The sequence below is a fragment of the Mirounga angustirostris genome, unplaced genomic scaffold (assembly GCF_029215605.1).
Source record: "Mirounga angustirostris isolate CCGP_5_RB_7025 unplaced genomic scaffold, mMirAng1.0.hap1 SCAF_13, whole genome shotgun sequence".
Classification (NCBI taxonomy): domain Eukaryota; kingdom Metazoa; phylum Chordata; class Mammalia; order Carnivora; family Phocidae; genus Mirounga; species Mirounga angustirostris.
Window position 1 is genome coordinate 3,172,424 of NW_026991721.1, and position 25,457 is coordinate 3,197,880.

Genomic DNA, 25,457 nt, shown 5'->3' on the forward strand with positions numbered 1-25,457 from the left:
GCACCCGTCCTGGTGTCAGGGCCACTTGGGGGCGGTGCTGGGACCTGAAGTTCAGCCATTAGGGATCTGACATAATTTTTTTTTTAAGTCCTTATCAAGGACAGGAGCACCGAGCCCCTCTCCAAGCCCATCAAGTTTTAAAAGAGGGAAGGGCTTCAAAGGGCTGGGGGCACTGCAGCTCAGTGCAGCAACCCACAGAATCCATTTTCGTTCAGGCCTTTTCAGCGGCCAGTGACAGAAGTCCCCCTCACCATTCAGGGGAGCCACATGACGCTGCCATTTTTATAGGTCAGAAAACAGTCAGACAGCATCAGCTGTCAGGGCCGACCCAACAGCCAACATTTAACTAGCAGGTAATGCGCCGGTGACCGAACAGTTGGGGCTGGGTCCCCGGATGCAGGCTGCATGCAGGGGTCCTGGGGTGTGGGTCTCCGTCTCTCCCTTCGTCAGCTCGGAGCCCGCCTGCTGCCCACGTGGCCTCTGACAGCCCAACCCCCCAAAGTTGGGGGACCACCTGCCCTGGAGATGCAGCAGAAAAACCCAGGCAGGATCCTGATTGGCCTGGCTTAGGTCACATGACCACCCCTAAAGCAATGACTGTGGCCTGGGAAATGGGAAGTTCGGACTGGCCAGGGCTGTGTCACATGGGCGTTCCCATGACCGGGGAAGGCGTGTCCTTGTGGCCTGGGAAATGGGAAGTTGGGACTGGCCAGGGCTGGGTCCTGTGGAAGTCATGTGACCAGAGAGGGCGTGTCCTCCATGGACAACGTCAGGGACCACGTGGGGAGGCTGAAGGAAGGAAGGGAGTAGGGGAGGTGCTACACGGCTGGACAGAGGCCCCGCTGTCCCTCCCGGGGGTCTCTCCCCAGGTCATCCCACTAGCCACCCAAGGGCAGGGACCCTGCAAGCACCGCCCTCGAGCCTGGAGAAAGGGCCCGCTGGGGGCCTAGCGCATCGAGGGGTCTCGGGGCCATCGCCGGCCGTGGCTCGGGGTCACTGGCCACCAACTGGGGTGGGGCACCTGGCCGTGTCCCCACCGGGGAGGGAACAAGGGAGGGAGGGGTTCCCCAGGGGGAGGGTGTCTCCAGGAGCAAGCCGTGGAGGCCACACCTGGCCGGCCCCTCACTGCCCCTTCCTCACTGCGTCCCTGGAAGGAGCGAGGCCCTTCCACCTGCAGCAACGGGCAGGCCAGGAGGATCCTGGCGTGGGTCACCCTCCAGAAGGAGCAGTGGCCGTCCTCCACAGCGAGCTGGCCTTGGGGAAGTCCACGCGCTTCCTCTCCAGCCGGAGGCTCTCCGATTCCATGGAGCTCTGGATTTCAGCCGCTTCCAAGAGCCCGTTAAATGCTTTCTTCAGAATCGCCTTTATTGTTTTTCTCCGGCCAGCTGCGGAGTTCCCTGCACCGGGCTTTCAGGGAGACCAGGCAGAGGGAAGGAAATTCAGCTGTTTCTTTCATGGCACTGCCTTTTCCTGACTTCTCTTCTGAAGCTCAGGGCCAGGGGATTTTCAAAGAGGAAGTAGGGTCCACCCTGGGGCTGGAGACAGCTTCTCCTCCCCAATGATCCCCACCTCCAGCCTCCTGGGATGTGTGCCTCCCAGTAAGAGAGGGCAGCTGCAGTTGGTGGGAGAGGCTGATTTGTAGGTTCCTCTTGTGGGGAGGTCTCCTCGGACCCCTTAGCCAAAACCACCCCAGCCAGGATGGATAGCCTACTCCAGCCACCTGCTCCTGGCCTCACAGCCCTTCATGCTTGTGCCCCCAGCCTTCAGTTCCTGGGAATAAACTACGTGGACCCATCTCACTAGCCTGGACTCACTGCTCGCTCTTCGGTGCCCTGCCTCCTCACAGTGTTTTGGTTTGAATAGTATGGTCCATTTTAAAACACTTGGCAGGAAAATATATACCCAGCGTCTGGAGCTTCCGTGCCATCCCTACAATGGGCACAGGCTTAGCACCCATCCTGTCAGCTCGGGCTGCTGTAGCAAAACACCACAGACGGCACAGCCTAAAGTCCTTTCTCGCAGGCCTGGAGGCTGGAAGGGCTGGTTTCCTCCGAGGCTTTTCTCCCTGGCTTGCTGATGGCCCTCTCCCTGTGTGTGCACATCCCTGGAAGCATCTCAATTGCCTCTGCTCGTAAGGACACCAGTCAGGTTGGGTAAAGGCTCACCCTCACAGCCTCATTTTAACTTAGCCACTTCTTTAAAGGCTTTGGTTCAAATACAGTCACATTCTGAGGTGCTGAGGATAGGGTGTCAATGATTCCAAGGGAGCGAGGTGGAGGCACACATTCCAGCCCATAACAACATCCCAATCAAGGATGCTCTGCAGACCACTTTTCATCAGTTGAGCCAAGTGTGCTGAATGTTGGGTGGAAGGGCAGCACCACGCCCCCCTTGAAAATGGTAGTGGTACTCAGCAGCTCCTGAGAAAGTTCCAGAAACATCCTGCCAATCACGGAAGGAAAATGGTGCATCTGGCTAACCAAGGAGCCAAGCAACACCTTGACTGGATTTCTTATGATCGTGTTTAGCAGATGTGTGGCCGAGTAGAGATTCTTCCTTCTTTCTGTCCAGATAATTAACAAGGGACTTAAAAGCTTCGAAAGCTTGAGGCTTTCTGCTCAAATCAGTTATTCAGATTGATGCATCCAAAGGTCTCCGAACCGGAAATAGAGAAGAGATTGCTAAGTGGGTACGATGGAGAGTAAATGAATTACTTGTTAATGGCCCACATCTGATCTCACAGTGTGGGTGTGAGCTGGTGTCTCACCAGGTACATGCTGTCCGTAAACACAGGAGTGGGAGGACAGGGTGGGGTGAGGCTCGGTCCTTAGGGAACAGGTCCTTTCTTCTTCCTTTTTCAAGATCACTTGCATCTTTGTCAATTGTGATTACAGACTTCAAAATGAGTCTAAGTGGACAGTCGTGGCATTCAGGCTGCAGGGGCCCCTCACCCCCAGTGAGCCTGAGGGTAGGGAGGGGGGCATGCAGGAGCAAACAGTCTGCTTCTCCACTCCCATTTGGGGTCAGCACCATGAGACGTGAGGTAGTGTGAGTTAAAAGCAGAGAAGTGTGATTTTTGTCTCAGTAAGAATAATGCCACAAAATGGATGATTCTGGAAATTTCAGGGCCATGGGGCTTATTGTGGTGCTTCTCTTTACTTCTGTTTATCTTTGAGATTTTCCGTAAAAAAAGAAACTTAATTAAAAAACCTTACTTGTAGCCATGATGGGAAAACAGAAGCTGTGTTTGCCTTTCCACAGGAAACAACCAAAACTCAGACAAAACGTGTGAAACGAGATGTGAAGACTAGCGGCGCCTGGGTGGCTCAGTCGGTTAAGCATCCGACTCTTAATTTCGACTCAGGTCCTGATCTCGGGACTGTGAGATCGAGCCCTGTGTTGGGCTCCATGCTGAGGGTGGAGTCTGCTTCAGGATTCTCTCTCTCAACTCCTCCCCCTGCTCGCGCTCTCTCTCTTCCTGAAATAAATACATCTTAAGAGAAAAAAAAAAAGATATGTGAAGACTAGGCATTGGGTGACAAATGACAGTGAAAGACAGGGAACAGAGGAGACAAGACCTGTGATTGCCCCAGCCTCCCCCGCTCAGAGCGTCCAGGCTGCAGCTGGGGGAGAGAGAACCTGAGCAGAGGGTGGACGGATACTCGGGTAGACGAAATGGAGCTGAGAGCCCAGGGGCCCAGAGCCGCCATGGTTTGCACGATGTGCTGCTAGAGAGGAAGTGGCTGCACAGAGGGTCAGCATAGCACAGACCAGTGCGCTCATCAGGGAGAAGCTAGAGAAAATAACACCCAGAGGGTTAGAGAACACTGTCTGGAACTCACACGAGATGGAGAGGTAGGGTCTTTTCTTACCCAACCAGACTGAGGAAAAAAAAATGTGTGCAGCATTGGGAAGGGTACTCCGGAGGGTCTTGCCTTCACACGGGAGAGTCATCAGCCCTAGACTAATCGTGGCTCTGGTCTTACCTTACAAATTTTAACACCAAGACCTGAAACATCAAATCCTTTCCAGGTAACTTAGCTGCACCCAAAACAAAGCTCAGGAATATTTACGAGAATACAGAAATATCCAGCACCCAGCGAAGTGGAATTTGCAGTGTCTGGCATCCATTCAGAAATTCCCAGGGGTGCAAAGAAGCGGAAAACACAACCCGTAGTCAGGAGAAAAATCAATTAATCAAAACTGACCAGGGATTGACACAGATGTTAGAGTTAGCAGATAGGAATATTGAAGAATTATTACAACTGTATTCCATAAGTGAGTAGAGACATGGAAAAAAGTTTTTTAAACTCGCTGAACTATACACTTAAAAATGGTTAAGAGGACAAATTTTATGTTATGTGTATTTTACCACAATTTAGAAGTGTTTAATTTTAAAACTCAAATCAAACTTCCAGAGATGAAAACTACAATGAAATGAAAAATACACACCATGGGATTAATGGCAGAAGAAAAGGACAGTGAACTTGAAGAAGTAATGTTAGAAATTATCTCAAGGGAGGGACACCTGGGTGGCTCAGTCACTTAAGGTCCAGCTCTTGGTTTCGGCTCAGGTCATGATCTCAGGGTTGTGAGATCGAGCCCCATGTTGGGCTCCACACTCAGTGGGGAATCTGCTTGAGGATTCTTTTTCTCACTCCCCCTCTGTCCCTCCACTCCCCCTCACCCTACCTGTGCACACTCTCTCTTTCAAATAAATAAATCTTAGAAAGAAAGAAGGGAGGGAGGGAGGGAGGGAGGGAGGAAGGGAAGAAGGAAGGAGAGAAACTATCCCAAGGAAGACACAGAGAAAAAAAGGAATCATCATTTCTTAAGAAAATAAAAAAAGAACAGAGCATCAGCAAACTGTGGGACAACTTCAGGCAGCCTAACATGTAAGTATAAGTTCCTAAAGTGGAGGTAATCATGTGGAGAGAAAGACAGAAAAAATATTTGAAGAAATAATGACGAAAATGTCTCCAAACTGCAGGTGAACTATGAACTCACAGATGCAAGAGACTCAAGACACATTAGGGGGAAAAAATACACCAAGACACACAGTTTTCAAGTTGCTCAGAACTCATGATAAAGATAAAAATCTTAAAAGCCACTGGAGGGAGAAAAGACACATTCCGTACGAAGAACAAAGATAAGAATGACAGAAGATCCAGTGTTAGAAACAGTGCAAGTGGGAAGGCACAGAGATGTGTCTTTAAAGTACTTACAGGGAAGAAAAACAGAGCTACTTCAAAAACAAAGGTAAAATAAAGACTTCTTCTAAGTGCAAAAGCTGGAAGACTTCATCACTGGCAGGCCACACTATAAGGAACGTCAAAGGACTTCCTTCAGGTAAAAGGAGAATGAAAGCAGATGGAAATACTCAGAGGAAGGAAGGCATCAGAAATGGTAACTACAAGACTATGTAAAGACATTTTCTTACTATTTAAATCTCTTTAAAAGTCATTGACTTTAGGGCGCCTGGGTGGCTCAGTTGGTTAAGTGACCGCCTTCGGCTCAGGTCATGATCCTGGAGTCCCGGGATCGAGTCCCGCATCGGGCTCCCTGCTCAGCAGGGGGTCTGCTTCTCCCTCTGCCCTCTTCCCTCTCGTGCTCTCTGTCTCTCATTCTCTCTCTCTCTCAAATAAATAAATAAAATCTTTAAAAGTCATTGACTTTAAAAAGAAATAACAACAAAGTAGTTTGGGATTATAACATACGGGAAGGTAATGTGCATTCTCATCACAGCACAAAGGTGGGGAGGAGACAGATGGACATATCCTCCTGTAAGATTCTTATACCATATGCGACGCGATAGACCATCACTTGATTATAAGTTAAGGATATATACTGTAAATCCTAGAGTGACTACTAAAATAATAAAACAAAAAATTATAGCTGATGGGGCACCTTGGCTCAGTCAGTTGAGCATCCCACTCTTGGTTTTGGCTCAGGTCATGATCTCGGGGTCATGGGATTGAACCACTTGTCCAGCTCCGCACTGATCAGGGAGTCTGCTTGAGATTCTCTCCCTCTTCCCCTCCCTCACTGGCTTGTGTGCTCTTTCTCTCTCTCTCTCTCTCTCAAGTAAATAAATAAATCTTTTTTAAAAAATTATAGCTAATAAGGTGACAGAGGAGATAAAATGGAATCATGAAAAATATTTAGCCCAGGGGCGCCTGGGTGGCTCAGTCATTAAGTGTCTGCCTTCGGCTCAGGTCATGATCCCAGGGTCCTGGGATCGAGCCCCGCATTGGGCTCCCTGCTCCGCAGGAAGCCTGCTTCTCCCTCTCCCACTCCCCCTTCCTGTGTTCCTTCTCTCGCTGTGTCTCTCTCTGTCAAATAAATAAATAAAAGCTTTAAAAAAAAATATTTAGCCCAAAAAAAGGCAGAAAAAGAGGGAAAGAAAGGGAGGCAGAATACATATAGGACAAATAAAAATAAATAGAAAGAAGACAGAGTGAAATCTAACCATATTAGTAATCACATTAAATGTAAATGATATAAACACGCCCCGCTAAAAGGCAGAATTATCAAGTTGGATGAAAAACCAAGATGCTTGCCTCCAAGGAACACACCTTAATTATAAAGACACAGATATGTTAAAAGCAAGAGTGTGGAAAGGCTATACCACATTAACACTAGTCAAAAGAAAACTGCAATGGGCATATTGGTATTAAAGTGGATTTTCAGAATAAAGAATGTTAACAGAGTTCAAGAAGGTAATTTCATAATGATAAGAGTTCTATAGAAAGACATAAGAACCATAAACCTGTATGCATCTAATAACAGAACTTCAAAATACATGAAGAAAAAATTGGTAGACTTGTAGGGAGAAAAAGATCCACAATTATAATCAGCTATTTCAACATCCCTCTTTCAATAACCTCAAATAGAGCAAGTACACAGAAAATCAGTAAGGATATAGAAAATTTGAACAACGTCATCAACTAATTTGACCTAATTGACATTTATAGAACTCTGTGCTTTCTTTTCAAGTGCACTGGGCACAGTTATCAAGATAAATCATATTCTGAGTCATAAAACAAGTGTCTGTAAACTCAAAAGTACTCAAGTCATACAAATTTGTTTCCTAGTAAAATTGTATTAGGGACCAATAAGAGAAAGATGTCTGGAAAATCCCCCAAATACTTGGAAACTAAATAATACTGCTCTAAATAATTCATGGGTCAAACTAAAAATCAAATGGGAAATTAGGTAGTATTTAATCTGAATGAAAATGAAAACACACCCCACCAACATGTGTAGGGTACCACAAAAGTAGTTCTTAAGGGAAATTTATAGCGCTGAATGCCTCGCTTAGAAGAGAAAGTGCTCCAATCAATCTCCAATCTCAGCTCCACTCTGAGAAGCTGGAAGAAAAAGAGCAAATTAAACCCAACCTAAGCAGAAGAAAGGAAATAATGAAGATCACAGCAATCAATGAAATAGAAAGTAGAAAAATAATAGGGACTTAATGACATCTAAAGCTGGTTCTTTGAGAATAGCAATAAAATTGATGAACTTCTTTCTACCCAGGCTTATCCAGGAGTAAAAGGGGGGCGTGGGGCGGGCACATCCAACCCCAGCAGAAGTGAGAGCCCAGACATCAGCAACAATCCTTTCTCCATCCAGTTGTCTTTGCTCTGTGTCAAAAACCAGTTGTTCACAGATGCACAGGGCTCTAGCCCTGAGCTCGCTCTTCTGTCCCATCATCCACTGTCTTGATTACTGTGTCTCCATGATCAGTCTAGGAATAGATCGAGTCGGTCCCCCAACTTTGATCTTCTTTTTCAAAAAAAAATCTTGGCTATTCGAGATAGCTTACATTTCCATATAAATTTAACAGTCAGCTTGTCATCTTCTATAAAGAGCCTGCTGGGATCCCGCTGAGTCCATAGATGACGTGGAGGAGAATGGACATCTTCCCCAGCCAGGATGGAGCTGTCCGCCTCTAAGTCACGGGGAATCTCTCCATTGTGTTGGCTCATCTACTTGACTCAACAGTGTTTGGATGTTTCTTGTGTACAGGTCTTGCCAGTCTTTTGCCAAATTTATCCCTAATTCATATTTTTTGAAGATATTATGGCGGTGTTTTAAATTTTCTGTTTGTGATCATCTGTTGCTGTTACACAGAACAACAAGGGAGGTGGGGCTGGTGGTCTCCATGAGGATGCTGTACGTTCAGTCCACTTGGTGCGTAACCCCGGCACATGGGTGGCCCGAGGAGGGCCATTCTGTCTCAAGGCTCCTTCCTTTTTCACGTCTGACTGTCTGTTGTTTGGGCAGAAGCGCGGTGGGCAGTGGGCGCTCTCTTACATGTTGGGGGGAGACCATGCCAGTGCGTCTTCTATGGAGGACAGCTCCTCACTTCCTGCTAACACATTAAATGCCAGTACCCTCCGCCCCAGCCTCTGCCCTGCCGGGACTGCACCCTGCAGCCCTGCTTGCCCAGGTTCAAGCTCGTGGGAACCACCCACGCACCCCCGGAGGGCGGGAGTCAAACAGAACATGGAGCGTCCATGCAGGCGTGTGGGGCGGCGCCGTCTCAGAGACGAGGTGGCTCAGGCGTCCTGCTAGGGGGTGATCGCCACGGAAGGGGTCCTGAGGGAAAGGAGCCAGGCGCGGAGCAGCAGATCGATCGTGTAAGGAAAGGACGTGCCGAGTACTTCGTGCTCAGCTTTTCTGTGAACTTAAAACCGATTTTAAAAACAGAGCCCATTACATGTAAGGAAAATACACAAGAGGCGGGCACGTGCTCATCTGCCTCTCTGTCCTGAGATGGGCAGACGCCGAGTTTTGGGGGGGCGGGTTGTGTGCCTGTGTTACTGTTTCTGTCACGTCCTCCATGAAACCAGCTGCCTCCTTGTTGACCTCGTGTGTCGCTCGGGACAGGGGCGGACAAGCCGCGTCTTACCTGGCCCGCTTGCCCCATGCCTAGCATAGAGCCCTTCTCTCTGAAGAGGGGTGGCCATGGACCAAGACACCCCCCAAGTGCCCAGCCCCTTGCTGCGTTCTTCCTGGAATGTTCTTGTGGACCCTCCTCGAATCCCTTGAGGGGGACACTGAGACCGTCCACCTGTTACAGATGGAGGGACCCAAGGCCCAGAGAGGGTGAGGCATTTGTTTAAGGTTGCCCAGCTGGGGGTGGCAGGGCTGGGATTTGAACCCAGACAGTCCGGCTCAAGCCTGAGCCCTGCACCCCGGCCAGCATCTCTACAACAGCACTGGGCTGGGCGTGTGTGCAGGGGCGAGCCTGATGCGATGCGGGTTCGAGGGGGGGCGTCTACCAGGAGCCCCTGTGGCGTTGTCCAGGGGGCAGGTATGAGCATCTGCCGTGGCTCCGAGCCGGCAGGCCCAGGTGTGCGGTGAGGAGCCCCCCTCGTGAGCCTCAGGCTGGGGCCAGGGGCAGGGGCTGCTCTGCGGCACGTCTCTGGATGGCCGATGCCTCTCCACCAACCCTCAGGAGGACGCAGGCCCTCTTGGCGGGCAGCTGTGCCCCCACCATCCGAGTGCCGGAGAGAGTGGACCCAGGGTTCCCCCCTCCTGCTTTCACCTTATTCCTAGTTCCCCGTGGCATTTCTTTGCTCAAGATGAAGGATGATCAGACTTCCTGGTGGCATTTATTCTCAATTGGCATTTAATATATTTGCCAAGGCTGTCATTTTGAAGGGGGAAAATGTTCAAATAGTAGCAGTGACTCAGACCCAGGCTCAGCCCCCTCGGAGTCACTGGGGAGGGCCAGGCCGAGCACGTGGGGTCTTGGGGGGCGTGACCGTGAAAGCAGGGGCTCGTCATTGCCACCCTGCCCTCACCCTCAGTGCTGGCAGCCTGGCCTCTCTGGACAGCTTGAGGAGCCTCCTGGCACCACGTCAGGCCTCGAAGCCAGGGCTGCCAACTGGACCCTGGGCTCCCTCACCTCTGCTCCGCCATGGAACATGCTTCCAGAAGTATCCACGTGGAACCCTTCCACTGTCAGTCTCTCCTTTGAGGGTTAGTAGCAGGGACGTTAGGGTGGACAGGCCTGGGTTTAACCCTGACCCAGGGACTTGCTGTATGATAGTATGTTTGTCTGCTCTTTGTCTGTAATGCGTGCAAGCCTGAGACCAGTCGACTGCTCTGTCTGCAGTCCGGGGACAGACCTGCGAGCAGGAGGCACCCAGCAAATGTAGAGTGAATGAGTCAAGCTTTTGGGGCCATGCCTGATGTAATGAGCCCTTGAAATATGGAAGCTGTGAGGTCCTGATGAGTCATAACAGCGATGCCAAGATGTTTACGGTCGTGGCTTTGTAAAGATACGCTCAGGTTCCCCATGCGTGTTTATAGCGGCTTTATTCATCACTACCAAAACTTGGAAGCAACCAGGATTCCCTCCAACAAACTGTGGTACATCCATTCAATAGAATATTATTCGGCTATAAAAGGAAATGAGCTAGCAACTCCCAAAAAGATATGAAGGAAGCTTAAATGCATATTGCTTTGTGAAAGAAGCCAATCTGAGGAAGCTATAGGATTCCAACTCTATGACATTCTGGAAAAGGCAAGACCATGGCGACAGTACAGAGATCAGCGGCTGTTGGGGCGGGCCCGGGGATGAACAGGTAGAGCAGGGAGGCTCTCTGAGGGCAGGGAAACTGCTCTGTGTTACCGTAGTGGTGGATACGGTCGTCATGCACTTGGCAAAACCTGTGGAGCGTCCAGCCCAAAGCGCGAACCCTGATGTAAAGCGTGGACTTCAGTTCGTAACCACGTATCAGTAGTGGCTCATCCATGGACCAAAGTCACGTCCCCATGGGAGCTGTTCATCATTGGGCAGGGGAAGGAGGTGCGTGGGAATCCGCTGTGCTCCCTGCTCAGTCGTTCTGTCTGTAAGCCTTCCTTGCTCACTGTCGAGGGGGGGGGTCTTGGGGAACACGTCACCCAGGGGGTCCGGCGAGTAGTAGCTCCAGAGCCGTCTGCCGGTCTGCACAGAAGTCGTTACCAGAGTGAGGTGCGGACCTCCGAGGCTGCGTGAGGAGGACTCCCTTGGGACGCCAGGCCCCCGGGGCAGGGTGGTCGGGAGCCCTCCTAGGAGCAGCTGACAGGGGAGGGAGGCGCGTTTCTCATCAGGAGGGTCAGGAGGTGGTCGCAGACATGGTGTTTTCTCCTCCTGCCGCACCTCTGGGGAGGTGCGCGTGGACCCAGGCATTCCAGCTGCCCAGCTGGGGGTGGCTGATGCCACCTGCTTCTACCCAGAGAGGTCATTTTGAGCCTGTCATCCACGCCAGGGCCGTCTGGCAGCCGGGGGTCCCCAACCTGTCGGTGGCCCCCCCAGCTGTTTCAGGTCCTCCTTCCCTTTAGTCACATTGCAGCTTCCCTGCACAAACCATCTCTTGCCGTCCACCAGGCCTGCAGCCTCTTCTTCAACAGGACACAGCGGGACCCCGTGGCCCGGGCACCTGAGCTCTGGCCACAGAATGGGAGCGTGGCCCGTTCCAAACCTCCACAAGCCACCTCCACACCCTCCATCCATCCATTGCATGGATGCCGAGGAGCCCAAACCCAAAACCCGGTGTGGAAAATAGCAGCATCTGGGACCCTGAATCTCCCCGTGGAAGCAAGCGGCCACTTCTCAGGATCTCGCCTGGGTGAGAAATAACCTCCCAGGGGACTGAGCTCCCATTCATTAGGGGCATCGGTTCTAGCTCAGTTTCACTGATACAAGGACACGTCACACATGCTGACTTTGAACCTCACGTAAACCACCTGATCACTTGAAACCCAAGAGTGCGGAGGCAGAGGGGACCTTGGATAGTGCCTGGGCCAGCCCAGGGAGGAGACGTGTCTTGCCAAAGATCACAAAGCCAGCCATCTGTAAAAGGACTGGGGCATCGGGGGTCCTGACCCTGGTTCACTGGCCCTCCCCACACGTCCCATCGAGCAACAGAGTCAGGAGAACAGTTGCGGCAAGCAGCTAGGATGGGAAAGTGCAGGAGACTATTACGGGCTGAGTTGGGCCCCCAGAATTCATATACTGGAGTCCTGACCCCCAGCACCTTAGAACGTCACCATATTTGGAGATGGAGAAGGTAATACGAGGTCACCAAGGTGGGCCTGATCCCCTGTGACCGGGTTCCTTATAAAGAGAGGGGATCGGGACACAGACTCACACGGAGGGACAACCCCGTGAGGACACAGGGAGGGCGCGGCCGTCCACACACGAGGAGAGAGGCCTCGGGACCCTGCGCTGCCCGAGCCTGCTTCCAGGGCTTCCAGCCTCCGGGACCGGGGGCCTGTGCATCCTGCTGGGTGAGCCCCATCTGTGGGACTGTGTTACAGCTGCCGGAGCAGACCCACACCGAGATAGTGGGACCTGGGTCCAAGCAGAGGTCAAGTAGACCCCAGATCACCATCTGTACTAACAGCCTCCTCCAACAGAGAAACACGGAGGTCCGGCCGGGCTTGACTGGCCCTTGCTCACACCGCACATGGGCAGCATCCACTCTCTGGGCACTCCTCCAGGAGAGAACCTTCGGGCCGCAGGTGTAATTAACACCCAGGATGAGCCCTGGTGGCCGTCCAAGGTGACGCACTGTCTGCCCAAGGGCAGCCTCCACCCACAGGGGCCCCCAGGTGGAAGGTCGCGGACCACCTGCCAGGAGGAGAGCCCAGGGGCCGGTGCCTCAGAAAGGAGACACCTTATTCCCTTTGAGACTTAAGCGTTTGCTTTGGGAATTAATTTTTCAGTTGTTGGCTTTGAGTTAAAGCACTCAGTAAATGACTCGTCATGATGGGGACAAGCGGGAGCTAAATGGAGCTATAAATCTCCCAAGCTTGGTGTTAAAGCCTGAGCCTCCGCGCACACTCCCTCCAGGCTCACGGGGGTGCTCCGCTGGGGGACCGGCCCCTCTGGGATGCCTTCTCAGGGCTGCTTGGGCCGGAACCAGGGGCGGACCTCCTGAGGCCAGGCCTGGGCCGGAGACTCTCCCAGCAGGTTCTACCGCATTCCCTCCTCCCAGAAGGGCCAGCCCTCTGCTCCTTAGTCTGTGTGTCTTTCCCAGCCCGAAGGGCTGCACCCTGGAAGGGCCCCTCCGTCCCCCGCCCCCTGTCTTTGCCCTCCCCTCCCCACAGTCACGGTCACTATCCAGGTCAGGATATCCTTCAAAACCAAAGTCAAGGCCCGCCTCCCAGAGGACCCCCTGCTCTCTCGCTGTCCTGGGGCTTCAAGCCACTCACTGTGACCTCAGAAGCTGAGCGGAAAGATTCAGTGCTCCTTAGGTGTGGAGCCCTCTCCAGGAAAGCCTGCAGAGCCCGGGAGGGAGGAAGCCCAGCCACCTTCAGCTACCCACCGTGTCTTGTGCTGGGAAGGTGTGCAGCACAGGTATGGCGACTGGAGGGTCCCCGGGGTCGCCCCACCGGCCTCCAGCCTCCAGGCAGCACCGACGCCCGGGCCCCAGGCCAGTGCTCTACGTGCTCGCGTTTTTAGCAGGAGATCTCAGAGTCCAGCGCCCCTGGGGGACCTCGCATCCCCCATGCCGCGGGTCCCCAGTGGGGCCCACATGCCCCTGCAGCCGGCAGGTGATGCAGGGAGGAAGGCACGGGTCCACTTCGATGGCACGGTTCACCTTGGCGTGAGCTGCAAAGGGGTAACGAGTGTGTCGTCCACAGCGGTGGTTCCCTTCCCGCAGCTGCTGTGGGGAGGGCATTGAGCACAGAAATAACCCCATCCAGGGAACCCAGGCGATGGGGTCAGAACCGTGATCGTGGTACCCAAATGAGAAAGGTTGGGGCAATTACATTGTGGAGACATGATTACTAGCAAAACCCAGGTGGTGTTTGGGGCAAAAATCAGGCACAACATCTGGGCGGGTTATGATTTTTTGAGAATTCTGTCCACAGATTTAAAATAAGAGGCCATGCCTCCCCACCCCATCTGTGTTCCTGGGGGTCAGACTGGCCATCTGACAGGGGTGGGGGAGTGGCTTGGGGAAGGGCGGAGGATGATGATGGAGATGGACCCAAGGTTGGGTGTGACCCAGACGCTGGGGTTAGGGAGCCGAGTGGGGGGGTGGGGCTCGTGCACTTGAGAACACCAACAAAGGAAGAGGCACGGCGGCCTTGGGGTAGGGGGAAGGTTTCTTCATTTGCTTTTCCCCTGCGAGAACACTTGATCTGGCCAACACCGGAGTCAGTACGAGTCAGAAGTGCCAGTAGCTTCTCCCTGGTCCTGAAGCCCCCAGCAAACCAGGCATTTGGAAACGCTGTGATGACCTTTGAGGCCGAGGTCTGGGCCCTCTCCTTCCTGGGCCCCAAGCTCTCCAGGCCCCTCCCGGGCCGTGTCGCCCTTCCCAGGGTCCCACGATGCACTCATTTGTGTCCACCTTTGTGTCCTCATGGGACTAAGCGACTGACCGTCTCTCATTCACTGTCCGCTCACCGATGCTCCCCGGGCACCGCCCACGGCTGCTGCGTCAGCCCGGGTGCCCTGGCTGAAGGAGCTTTGCTCCACAGCACGTGTTGGGCTTCCCCGAAGGCCTCTCCAGAGCCCCTGAGGTGGGTCACGGTCTTCTTCGTGGGCTCTGTTTCCCTGGGACTCCCCAGGGCCGCTGGGGTCTCTGCCCCACCAGCCAGGCCTCCTTAAGGGCTCAGCTCTGTCCTGTAGCCACCCTGGGCCCTGGACCAGCCGCACAGGGATCCCATTGCTGTCCCGGGGTCCCTCTCGGTGAGGGACGGGGTCGGGGCAATGGAGCAACCAGCCCAGCCCCTGCCATTCCGCAGCCAGGCCGCTCTGCCGTGGGGCCTCTGTAAGCGGTGCCCCTGGGAACACACGAGCCCCTCCTAGAACCCCCATCCCGTGCCATTCAGACTAAAGAAGGCCCAGAGACCCTCTGACGCACAGCCACTCATCGCCACCCAGGCAGCCGGGAACGGTGGGGGGGGGCGGGGGCATCCTCGGCCTTGAGCAAAATGCATTTCCCAGCAGTGATGCCCGTTTCCCCACGTCTAGCCGGGGTCCTTCCGCTGAAGACAGCCCGTGTTTCTTCTGCCATGGCTGCCCGTCTGTGTGAGCATCCAGCCTGGTGGGGGACGGCATCATGGCCACTGGGGACGAATATCCTACTGCCTCCCTGGCTGGGAGCATTGGCGATTTCATGAACCCGTGTCCCGGGGTCTTGGTGGGCCGACTGCCAGTCCGTGAATCCAATCTGCAGGCGCCGTTAGGAGGTGGCTGGCTTTGCTGTCAGGTTCCTGTGTCTACAGACCCGTCCCTGCTGGGGAGCCTGGACGTCCCCACCCCGGAAGACAACACAGGACGAGTCGCACTCCCTCCTTGACCCGGACGTGTCGGTGTATCGTAGCCACAGAAAAGGGTGGTCTTCCGAGGACGCGGTTTTCTGGGGGCGGCGTCCCCTGTCCGTGCTGAGAATGCACGTGCTCCCCCTGGCCTGAGGGAGCAGCCCCAGCTCCGGACAGAGCCCCGTGTGGGGTCTGCGGCCCCACGGCCAGCCCCCTCGGGCAGATTGCGTCCCAGCTGAACCTCCAGTCCCGAGAGGGGGCAGTGTCCCCACGACGCCCTCACCACACCGCCCCGGGGACCCCAGGAGGCTGCAGCGGAGGACTGGCTTTGAAGTATCAGCAGGGCCCTTTGTCACCTGCTGCTCGCCTCAGAGCAGGTGGGCAGCTTCCGTTTCCCGAAGAATCGGGTGCCTTCCTGCGCCATCAGGTCTGCAGTCATAAGGCTTACACCTGAAGGGGTGCGAGACGACCGGAATGAAGGAGAAATAAGGGGTGTGGCTCCGGCGTCCAGCGGCCGCTCCCCCCAAAGCCGCCGGGCCTGCCCCACCTTGGTGTGGATGCCTTAAACCAAGTCGCTGGTCTCACTCTGAGGGGCACCTCGAGGGCTCGCTGGTTTGAGGTCTAAGTATTTCCGTGAGCCGGACAGCGGCCCCCGACCCCGCTGGGAAGGTGTGAACGTTCGCACGTGGGCAAGTGACCTGCTGCACCTGCTTTGACCTCCTGGGCCGACCGGGACAAAGCACCGCCCACTGGGCCGCTAACACAAAAAGTTACCTCCCACCGTCTGGGGGCCCCAAGTCCAAAATCAGGGTGTGGGCAGGGCTGTGCTCCCTGGAAGGTGCTGCGTTGGGGGTCCTTGCTGCCTCCTCCAGCTTCTGGCCCCAGGCGCTCCTGGGCTTGTGGCTACAGCCCTCTCGTCTGTGCCTGTCTTCACACGGCCCCTCATCTCATAAGGATGCCGGTCACAGGGCTGTCCCTTCTGAACAGTCTTCGTTTGATTATCCACCTACAGCATTACGGGGACCAAGGATCCTTTCCGTCAGCAGAGGCATCTGCGCTGGGAAACCAGCTGCCGAGAGCAAGCTGTCGTTCAAGTCAGTTATGCAAACTGGGGTCACCGGGGGCTTATTATTTCCCCAGTGGCTCCGTCCCTCCCCGGAGGCTGAGAATAAGGGTCACACTCAGGCTGCTGGTGCAGCCAGGCCCGTGCGTGAATACAGTGGCGGGTGCAGAGCGGACAGAGGGGCGGAGGCAGGATTCCGCCCGGAGGGTCCAGATCTGGAGGGGCCGGCGGGAGAATGCACACCAGGTGCTCCCCGGAGTGGGCCAGGGCGCAAGGCAGGGCAACAGGCACACCCCCTGCCCCCCGCCCCGAGGTCCGGGTCCCGCAGGGGTCTGCACGGCGCCCGCCGGAGTGCAGGGAGGGGCTCAGGGGAAAGGGAAAGTGAGGCAGGGCATCTGGGCAATGGCAGACATGGCATAATAAATACAGATAAAGGGGCCCCTGGGTGGTAGTCGGGTAAGTGTCCAACTCTTGGTTTTGGCTCAGGTCGTGATCTTGCAGGCATGAGATTGAGCCCCGCATCAGGGTCTGAACTTAGTACTGAGTTTGTTTCAGATTCTCTCCCTCCCCCTCTCCCTGCCCTGCTCCTACTCGCTCTCTCCCTCACTCTAAAATGAATGAACAAATAAACCTTTAAAAATAAATATTAAGGGGCGCCTGGGTGGCTCAGTTGCTTAAGCGACTGCCTTCGGCTCAGGTCATGATCCTGGAGTCCCAGGATCGAGTCCCACATCGGGCTCACTGCTCAGCGGGGGGTCTGCTTCTCCCTCTGCCCTCTTCCCTCTCATGCTCTCTGTCTCTCATTCTCTCTCTCTCAAATAAATAAATAAAATCTTTAAATAAATAAATAAATATTAATACATATGATATTAGTAAGTATTTGGCCTTTGTGCTCAGTTCCTGGCACAGAGCCCCTAAACCCTTTGGGACATACTGTCTCTTGTTTGCTAACGAGCTTGCTCATGGGGGGGTCCCAAGACAGCTCCAGGATGGGGGCTGGTCACCAGAGTAAGGAACCCTTCAGCCCCACCCCTACCCCGCCCCCAGCTCCCTCTGGGGTGGGGGGTGCGGAGTTGGAGGCTGAGTCTAGGGATCCCGTTCATCATGCCTACCTATGGGAACTTCCTTTGCATCTGAAACAGCAAAGCGAGGGGAGAAGAGGTGTGGGGAGGGGTGCAGCCGCAGAGGGCAGGGAGGCTCCGCACCCTTGTACTTTGCCCCCCGCATCTTCCGTTGGGCTGCTCCTGAGTTGTACCCTTGATAAGAAACTGATAAGCATAAGGAAAGTGCTCTGCTGAGTTTCGTGAGCCCTTCCAGCAACTTACCCAAGCGGAGAGGTAGATGCTGCCGCAGGAGGGGGGCGGCCAGCGGAGACTGCGGGCGGGCGGAGGTGAGGCGGGCCGGGGCGGCGGGAGCGCGAGCGCGTGAAGATGAGACGCACACACACAGGCTGCTCAGCCGCGCCAGGCGGACCCAGACCAGCCAGACTCGCGGTTCAGACGGTGCGCGCTCAGGGGCTTCGGAAGCCACTTCCATCCGCGTCTTGGGGCAGAAGGGGATGTGGCAGCCCGGGCAGGGGCTGGAATCAGAGCGGGCACCGTGGGCGCGGTGGCCCCTACCCCTCGCGGGCTCTGCTTGCCCTGGGCGTGTGTGGGAGAAGCCTCCCCAGGCCGGGGGGCCTTCCCCCCGGCACAGCCCCACTCGGAAGGGAGACACGGGAGCTCTGCCCTGGGGCCCCACAGCCCCTGCAGCCCCATGACTTTGCTCCTTGGTGTCCACTCACTTTGAAGGACGCAGTCCCTGAAAGGCTCCCGGGCCGGGTCGTTGACAGGAGCTGAAGCTGGTGCCTCGCCCCTGGCAGCCACCACAAGCTCCCCCTACCTTGCACCGTGCAGGGTCCCCTCTCGACTCAGAATCTGGGCAGGGTCTTGCGGTGGCCCCGTTCCCATTCTTCCTTTGTTGCCGGAAATGCTGAGGACAGGTGGAGATTGTCCCATCCTGTGGTGGTGAGACAGGCTTCAGGTCACCGGGGCAGATGATGCGCCTTCCTACCCGCTTCTGTTTCCAGTCGAATGGAATGCCCAAGTCACTGCTGAGCGGTGGCCTTCCCCCTGCTCCCAGGACTGTCCTGAGCGCAGCGGCCCCCTCTCGCCCTCGCACTGCTCAGAGCCCGCTCCTGGCTTGCAGACGCCTGCCTCTGGCTGTGTGAGAGCAAGCTCTCCGGAGTCTCTTCTTACAAGGACACCCACACCCCCCCATGACCTCATCTGACCCCTACCACCTCCCAAAACCCCACCCACAGATACCATCCCATTGGGGTGTTAGGCTTCAACATCGGAATTTGGGGGGTCATAACCATTCAGTGCATGACAAACGGCAGTGCTACGGGCTGGTACCAGAAGGCCCCACACAGGAGGGCTCCACCTTTGGGGGCCCCTTTATACTTGTGCAGCTCTGAGCTGGGCACTGGGATTGCCCCATTTTACAGATGAGGACCACTGAGGCGTGGAACTATCCGGCGGCCCCAGGACATGGAGAGCGGGGGTTTGAACCGTCCTGCTCTCCCCAACCTGGGTGCCCCACCTGGAAGAAGTGCAGAGAGTGGGTGTGGGGGGCGAGGCAGCTCTCCCGACAGGCTTACTTCATGGCCCCTCCCAGGGAGCAGTCCTGCCGAGCAGAGACTTGTCTGCTGATCACCTCCCGATGACACCAAACTGGGCTTGCAGTTCTTCCATACCTTTCCCAAACAGGGCCACCTCTGAAGTCACAGTGGCCTGGCCGGCATCCCCGCTGGGACAGTCGTGGGTTCTGGAAGGTTTCCTCGGGTTGCGCGACATGGGCTGCCCTGCCCTCCCCCTGCCCCGTCCACCAGCGTGGCTCCAGTGCCTAAGAACGGATTGGTCAGCCATGCGGGGGCGATCCTGGAGAAGCCCCTGGGAGCATCTCTGCTCGCCCTGGAATTGCAGAGCCATCCCGACGCTGATGGAACGGGAGGGTCAGGAGCCCTGATGGCCTGAGGCCCTGGAGGCAGGGCCGCGAGCCGTCCGCTTGAGTCTCCTGGGGCTGCTGTGACCAGGGGCCACCAGCTGGGCAACTTCAGACAACGGAAGTGTCTTCTCTCCCAGTTCTGGAGCCGGAAGTCTGAGATGAAGGCGTCGCTCCCTCCAGAGGCTCTACAGGAGGACCCAGCCTCACTTCCTCGGACTCCCGAGGGCTCCTCTGTCCTCACACGGCCTCCTCCCTGTGTCCCCTACAACAACACCTGCCATTGGGACAGGGCTCACCCAGACCAGCTAGGACGCCCTCATCTGGAGATTTTGAACGGAATCACATCTGCAAAGACCCCATTTCCAGATAAGGTCACATCCGCAGCTCACAGGGGTTAGGACGTGGACAAATCTATTCACAGACCACTGTTCAGCTCACTGCCCAGTCCAGGTCATAACCTCCCTGCCTCCACTACTCACCCTGGACGAGGCATACAGTAGGTGCTCAGAATCACCCGGTAGGCTACTGTGACCCTTCCAGGGACTCAGTGGCCTTGCACGGAGAAGTCGGATGGATCCTCGTGTGCATGGTGGCATGTTAGCAGCATCCCTGGCCACCACCCACCAGATCCAGTAGGTTCCCCTCCAGCTGTGACAACCAAAATGTCTCCAGACCTCGCTTGATGGCTCAGGGGATGGAGGTGCCATCACCCCCAGGTGAAAACCCCTACCTTGGACTGTGCACCGGGCTCTCAGAGCCACTTTGGACGGCAAACCCAGAGCCCTGCTACAGCCGCCCGCGCCTGCTACCTCCCCAGGCCAGCCTGCTGACCCCGTGCCTGCCCCCCCCAGGACGTCTCTCAGGCCCGGCCCAGCCCCCCACCCCAAGTGCAGAGGCGGTCAGGGCAGGGGGCACCCTGGTGAGTCACCAGGCTGACCGCAGCGGCCACCCGTTTGGGGGTTTTGTTGCTTACGAAGCTGAGGACAGTGGGTCTGGGACGAGTGGATACTGAATCCCGCCCTTTGCCCTCGGCCGATGGAGTCCAGGAGACGTAGAGGCTGCGGTCGGGCGGGATGGAGGGAGAGATGCTCTCAGATACGGAGCCGTGGCGGAGGGTGGGCGGTTAAATGAGATGCGGTCCATCCACACCGCGGAATATTATTCAGCCTTTAGAAGGAAGGGCCCGCTGACACCTATCACGTGGACGGACCTGGAGGACGTGATGCTGGGTGACACTGGCCAGACACAGAAGGACAGATCCTGCAGGATCCCACCTCCGTGAGGTCCCGGGAGGGTCCCATCCATAGACAGAGAAGCCCGACGGCGGGGGCTGGGGGAGGGGTGGGCGTTCGTGTTTCTTGGGGTGTCGGTTTGGGAGGATGGAGCATTCCGGAGATGTCCTTCACCACAACATGAACGTACTTTAACAATGCAGAATGATACGTTTAAAAATGGCTAAAGTGGTCCATTTTATGTTGCACGCATTTTACCACCATTATACATAAAAAATCAAAGGGCCAGCCCCAAGGTGTTTCCAGAGGGATGACCGGGAACATCTGGAGGTCTCGGCAACATTTGCTTTTCCTCCCGTGACTGATCATAAAGCACAGCTCCCAGCTGTCGGACGCGCTCCAGACACCGCTCTGAGCGCTGTACGTGGAATCTCATGTGGCGCGTGCAGCCACATAGGGGTCAGCATCCTCCTCCTCACCCCGACTTCACCGGCGAGAGCGGGGTGCACGGTCTGAAAACAGCAGAGCGGGATGGGAGTCCATTCCAGCCTGCCCTTGCAGGGAGGGCTACAAGCCGGGCCCATCTGCAGTCACCGTTGTGAGCTGCATTGTGTCCCCACGCCCAGATTCGTACATCCAAGGCCCAACCCCCCAGGACCTCAGAATGTGGCCTTATTTGGAATTAGGGTCTCTGCAGATGTGACGAGTTAAGGGGAGGTCATACTGGAGCAGGGATCAGTGTTCCTGTGAAACAGGGAGTTTGGACACGGGCGTGCAGGGAGGGAGATGCCGTGCGAACATGGAGGCAGTGATGGGGGAGGAGTCCACAAACCAGAGGACCCCACGGATCGCCAGCGAACCACCAGAGGCCAGGGGAGGGCCTGGAACAGAATCTCCCTGAGTCCCCGGCCCACACCTTGGTTTTGGACGTCTGGCCTCCAGAAGGAGACAGTACATCGTTTCAGGCCCCATCTGTGTGTTTTGTTCCGGCGGCCCCAGGAAACGAATACCCTCCCTGGAAACTGGCCTGCTGGGTCAGGGCTCCGACTCCTGGAGCCAGAACAGGGCCCTGCCTCAGGGCCACAGGCTCGCGGTTCCCGCTCTGGGCGCAGTGCAGGCCGAGCCCTCTGTGGCTCCCACCTTGTGGCTCCGTGCTCTCAGGTCGGCTCCATTGTCCTCTCCGCCCTCTGTCTGCCACCGTGCGCTGGCCCATGCAGCCGCTCCTCCTGCTTCACTTCCTGCATCTCATCCCCTGTGAGCGGGGCCCCAGTTAGCCACACGGTTAGCACTGTTTGTGGGGCAAGGGTGCCTAGGCTCCGAGGGAGAGACGGGGCTCTTCTGCCTGCAGGCTTTGTGTCGCTGGCCGGGTGGCTCAGGAACCTCCTCGCTGATGGGCTCTTCTCGACTGAGGGACCAGTGATTCGTTGCAGGGGGCTGGGGCCCTGAGACAGCACCCAGGGTGGTCCCCCCCACTCGGACAGATGGTCACTGCTGTGACCCTGGAGCTCTGTCCTTCTCTAGAGTTGGGCTCTTCCCTGGAAGCTGGCGCTGCCCGTGGAGTTGTTCTGACCAGGGGCTATTGGGTCTCGTCCACAAGGGGCCTCTCCGTCACCGGGACACACGTGACCTGGCTTCCTGCTTCCCCATGTGTTTCTTCTATTTGCTGCTTGCTTTAGAAATGTCACCCCGGCTCCCTCCTTCTGTCCTAACTCAGTACTAAGGTCAAGACATGACTGATCACTTTAAGGGACAGTAATGGGGCCACTTCCTCACCGTCAGCTCAGGGCCAGGACAGAACCCCGTGGGAGCTGTCCGCTCTGACCTTGTCCCACCCTGAGCCTGGCACAGCGGCCCCATGTGCCATGCAGAAGGGGCCTGGATGGGCAGCTCTGCTCCGGGACAAGGGCCCAGGCAGCAGCCGAGCTGCCCAGGGGAGGGGTGGAGAGGCCATCTGGAGGATGCACGTTCCCAGGGGCCCCGTGGGGTCTGCTGGCTGTGGCACACTGATGCCCAGTCCCCCACATTCAGGGTCCCTGCCCTCCTGGCGTGGGTGCGCTGGATCAGGACCGGGGGGCTGAGTGAGGGTTGGGTTTAGTGCAACCCGAGGTGTGTTGGCCGCTTCGAACCCACCCTCAGGGGCTCCCAGAGCCCTCCACCTGCCTGTAAATACACAATCCAGCCGGGCAGGTGACTGCCCTGGGTGCCCCGGGCAATGGCTCCTAGAGGCAGGGCTGAGGACGACTGTCCCCGCTCTGCGCCCACCCAGTCCCTGCCGCCACGGGGCCCCTGGGGACGGAGGCCAGGCCAGCCACTGCCTGATGCTTCACTACATTCAGCATTAGGAGTGCGTGAGTGTCCTGGGGTGACCACGACAGAACACCACAGATCAGGGAGCTCAGAACCACCCGAATTTATTCTCTCGTGGTTCCGGAAGCCGGAAGTCCAAACCTGGCTTCGCGGGCTGAAACCAGAGTGTGAGCAGGGCTGCGCTTCCCCCAGAGGCTCTACCTGCCTCTTCCAGCTTCCAGGGCTCCGAGCGTTCATTCCTGGCTGGCAGCCGAGTCCCTCCAGTCTCTGCCTCCACCTTCGCGTGGCCTCCCCACTCTGCGCGTCCTCTCCTCTCTGTTGCTCCTAAGGGCATCTGTCTTCGGATTCACGGCCCACTCTAATTAAATCCAGAGTCCTTACCTTAGCTGTATCTGCAAAGACTATTCTTCCAAACAGATCACAGGTTCTAGGGTTAGGGCACGGATTTTGGGGGGACATCAAGCCTTCCTCGGTCCATCAGACCTAGATTCTGGGTGTCACTGGGCAGACCCCTGCAGGGGCTCCAGGGGAGGGGCGCTCAGGGCACGTGAGGGGCAGGCTCTGCCGCCTGCTGGGGTGGGAGAGATTTGGACAGAGAAACTGGCACCACTATCCTCCCCTGGACTACTGCAATCATCCTGGCTTCCTTCTCCCTCCCGGGGCCCCTCCTTATCCACAGTGTCTGCCCTGGAACCCTCCCAGTCTGCCCACCAGCCTCCCACAGCCCTCACTGGCCCCTCCTGCTATTTCTGGCCTTCCTCAGGCTGTTCACTTCACTGGGGATGCCTCCCCACCTTCCCTGGCACGCATCTCTCCAGTGCCCACTCCCCCATGCCCAGACACCCTCTGGCCCTCTGGGTCTTCCTCGCCTTCCCCTGGCCCTGGACCACCTGGGCACACATCTTATCTGCATGCCCCCTGTACCACGCTGCAAGCAGGACCCCCTGACCGCCTGGGCCAGCTGCCACCCACTCAGCAAACACGTTCGGGGTGACGTGCCCAGGCCCAGCTGCGCCGTCCACATGCTGGGGGCTGCGGAGAAGGGAAGTGTGCCCACACAGAGCCATCAGGAAAGAGATGTGGAGAGCTGTCAGTCTTGTCTTGGAGAGCTGGGTTTCTTCTCGTGCCTGAGGAGAGGAAAGGGCCCAGCCTTCCTGAAGAGCTGGAGTACATTAGTGATTGATCCTTCTGGGACTTAGCAAGGCTGTGAGCATAATGCTACAAGAGAGCAGCACCCAAGGGCACAGGGACATGAAACCTCTGAGTTGGACAATATTTTGCCAAGTTTATCAATTAGGGAGTAAAGATGACCAAAGTAAACAGATGCTTTAAAACAAATTGGAGGTTATTTGGTCTTTAAATCGGGAGGTCGATAGCTAAAGGCATTAATTCAACAGGTCAGGGATACAACAGCTTAAATTCTCTTGGCCGTTACCTCACTGTCACAAAATGGCTGCTGAAGGTCCAGCCATAACATCCACATTCCAGGCAAGAAGGCCAAAGGAAGTGACAGATTGGCACCTATATTAGAAAAGCCAAACTTTCCTGGAAATTCCCAGCGGATCTGCACCTGCATCTCATTGGCTAGAACGCTGCTGTGCATCTCCCCACAATTTCACGAGAAGCCAGGAAATTATTCATTTTAGAACCTGGGAGTGTTGCTGCCCCAAACAATATCAGGATTACAGCGGGACAGAAGAATGGGAGGATAGCTATCGGCCGGGGTCCTGGCTGTCCCTGCCCCACCAGGCCCCTGCTGGCCAGACATTGTCAAGCTAGAACCTGGAACCCCAGTGCTTGGGAGCCCCCAGGGAAGGAGGAGAGGAGAGGAGAGAAGAGCAGGCCATGCTCCAGCCCCCTCCCCAGCCTCAGTGGGGAGTGCCTCTTCTCGCTGGGGTGCAGTACGGAGCCTACCAGCCACTCAGAGGCACTCAGGAAATGCTGTGTTTGTCTCCTTGGGGGAGAAAGCTCCTCTGCTTTGTTCTGCCTCCACAGTTCCCTGGCAAAAGAAGTCAGAGCCAAATGGGGGGTGCCTGACTCCCCAGCCAAGCTGAGAACCCCCAGTGCTCATGGGGGAAATGGAGTATGGCCACCCAGCACCAGGCAGTGGGTCCTCGAGCCCCCCAGCATGGCAACTCCCAGCCGGGGCTGGCCCCTCTGCCCTCAGGCTCCCAGGAGGTGACAGTCCTGGGACCACACCGCAGCAGGTGGCCCCCGGCACCCCCCCCCCCCCCCGCTGTGGAGCCGGCCTCCAGCCTGCAGAACCAGCCCACACACTGACGCACCTCCGGGTTTATTTTAGACCAAACCTCATGCTCAGCGCAGTCCAACAGACTTGAACTTTAACAAAAAAAGAAGCATGACAAGCCCAGCCGCACCCTGTCATTTACAGCTGGCCCAGCCCCCCGGCTTCCGGCCACGTGGAGACATCTCTGCAGGGAGCCGGGCACAGGCACGGGGTGGAGGGGGGTGGCAACAGGGGTTTCCTGGGCCGCTGTCCTCCAGCCGGCGTGGGCAGGATTCAGCCCAGGTGACCAGCCCTGGGAGCGCAGGTTTGGCGATGTGTGGTGGCCTGAACCTGGGGGTGCCAGGTG

General features: G+C 56.2%; 1 protein-coding gene across 1 annotated transcript in view; it reads left to right on the plus strand.

The window, feature by feature from the left end:
• The window catches only part of SHANK2 (SH3 and multiple ankyrin repeat domains 2), a 500,779-nt gene that overhangs the window by 425,137 nt on the left and 50,185 nt on the right, over positions 1-25,457 (plus strand). The window lies entirely within an intron of this gene.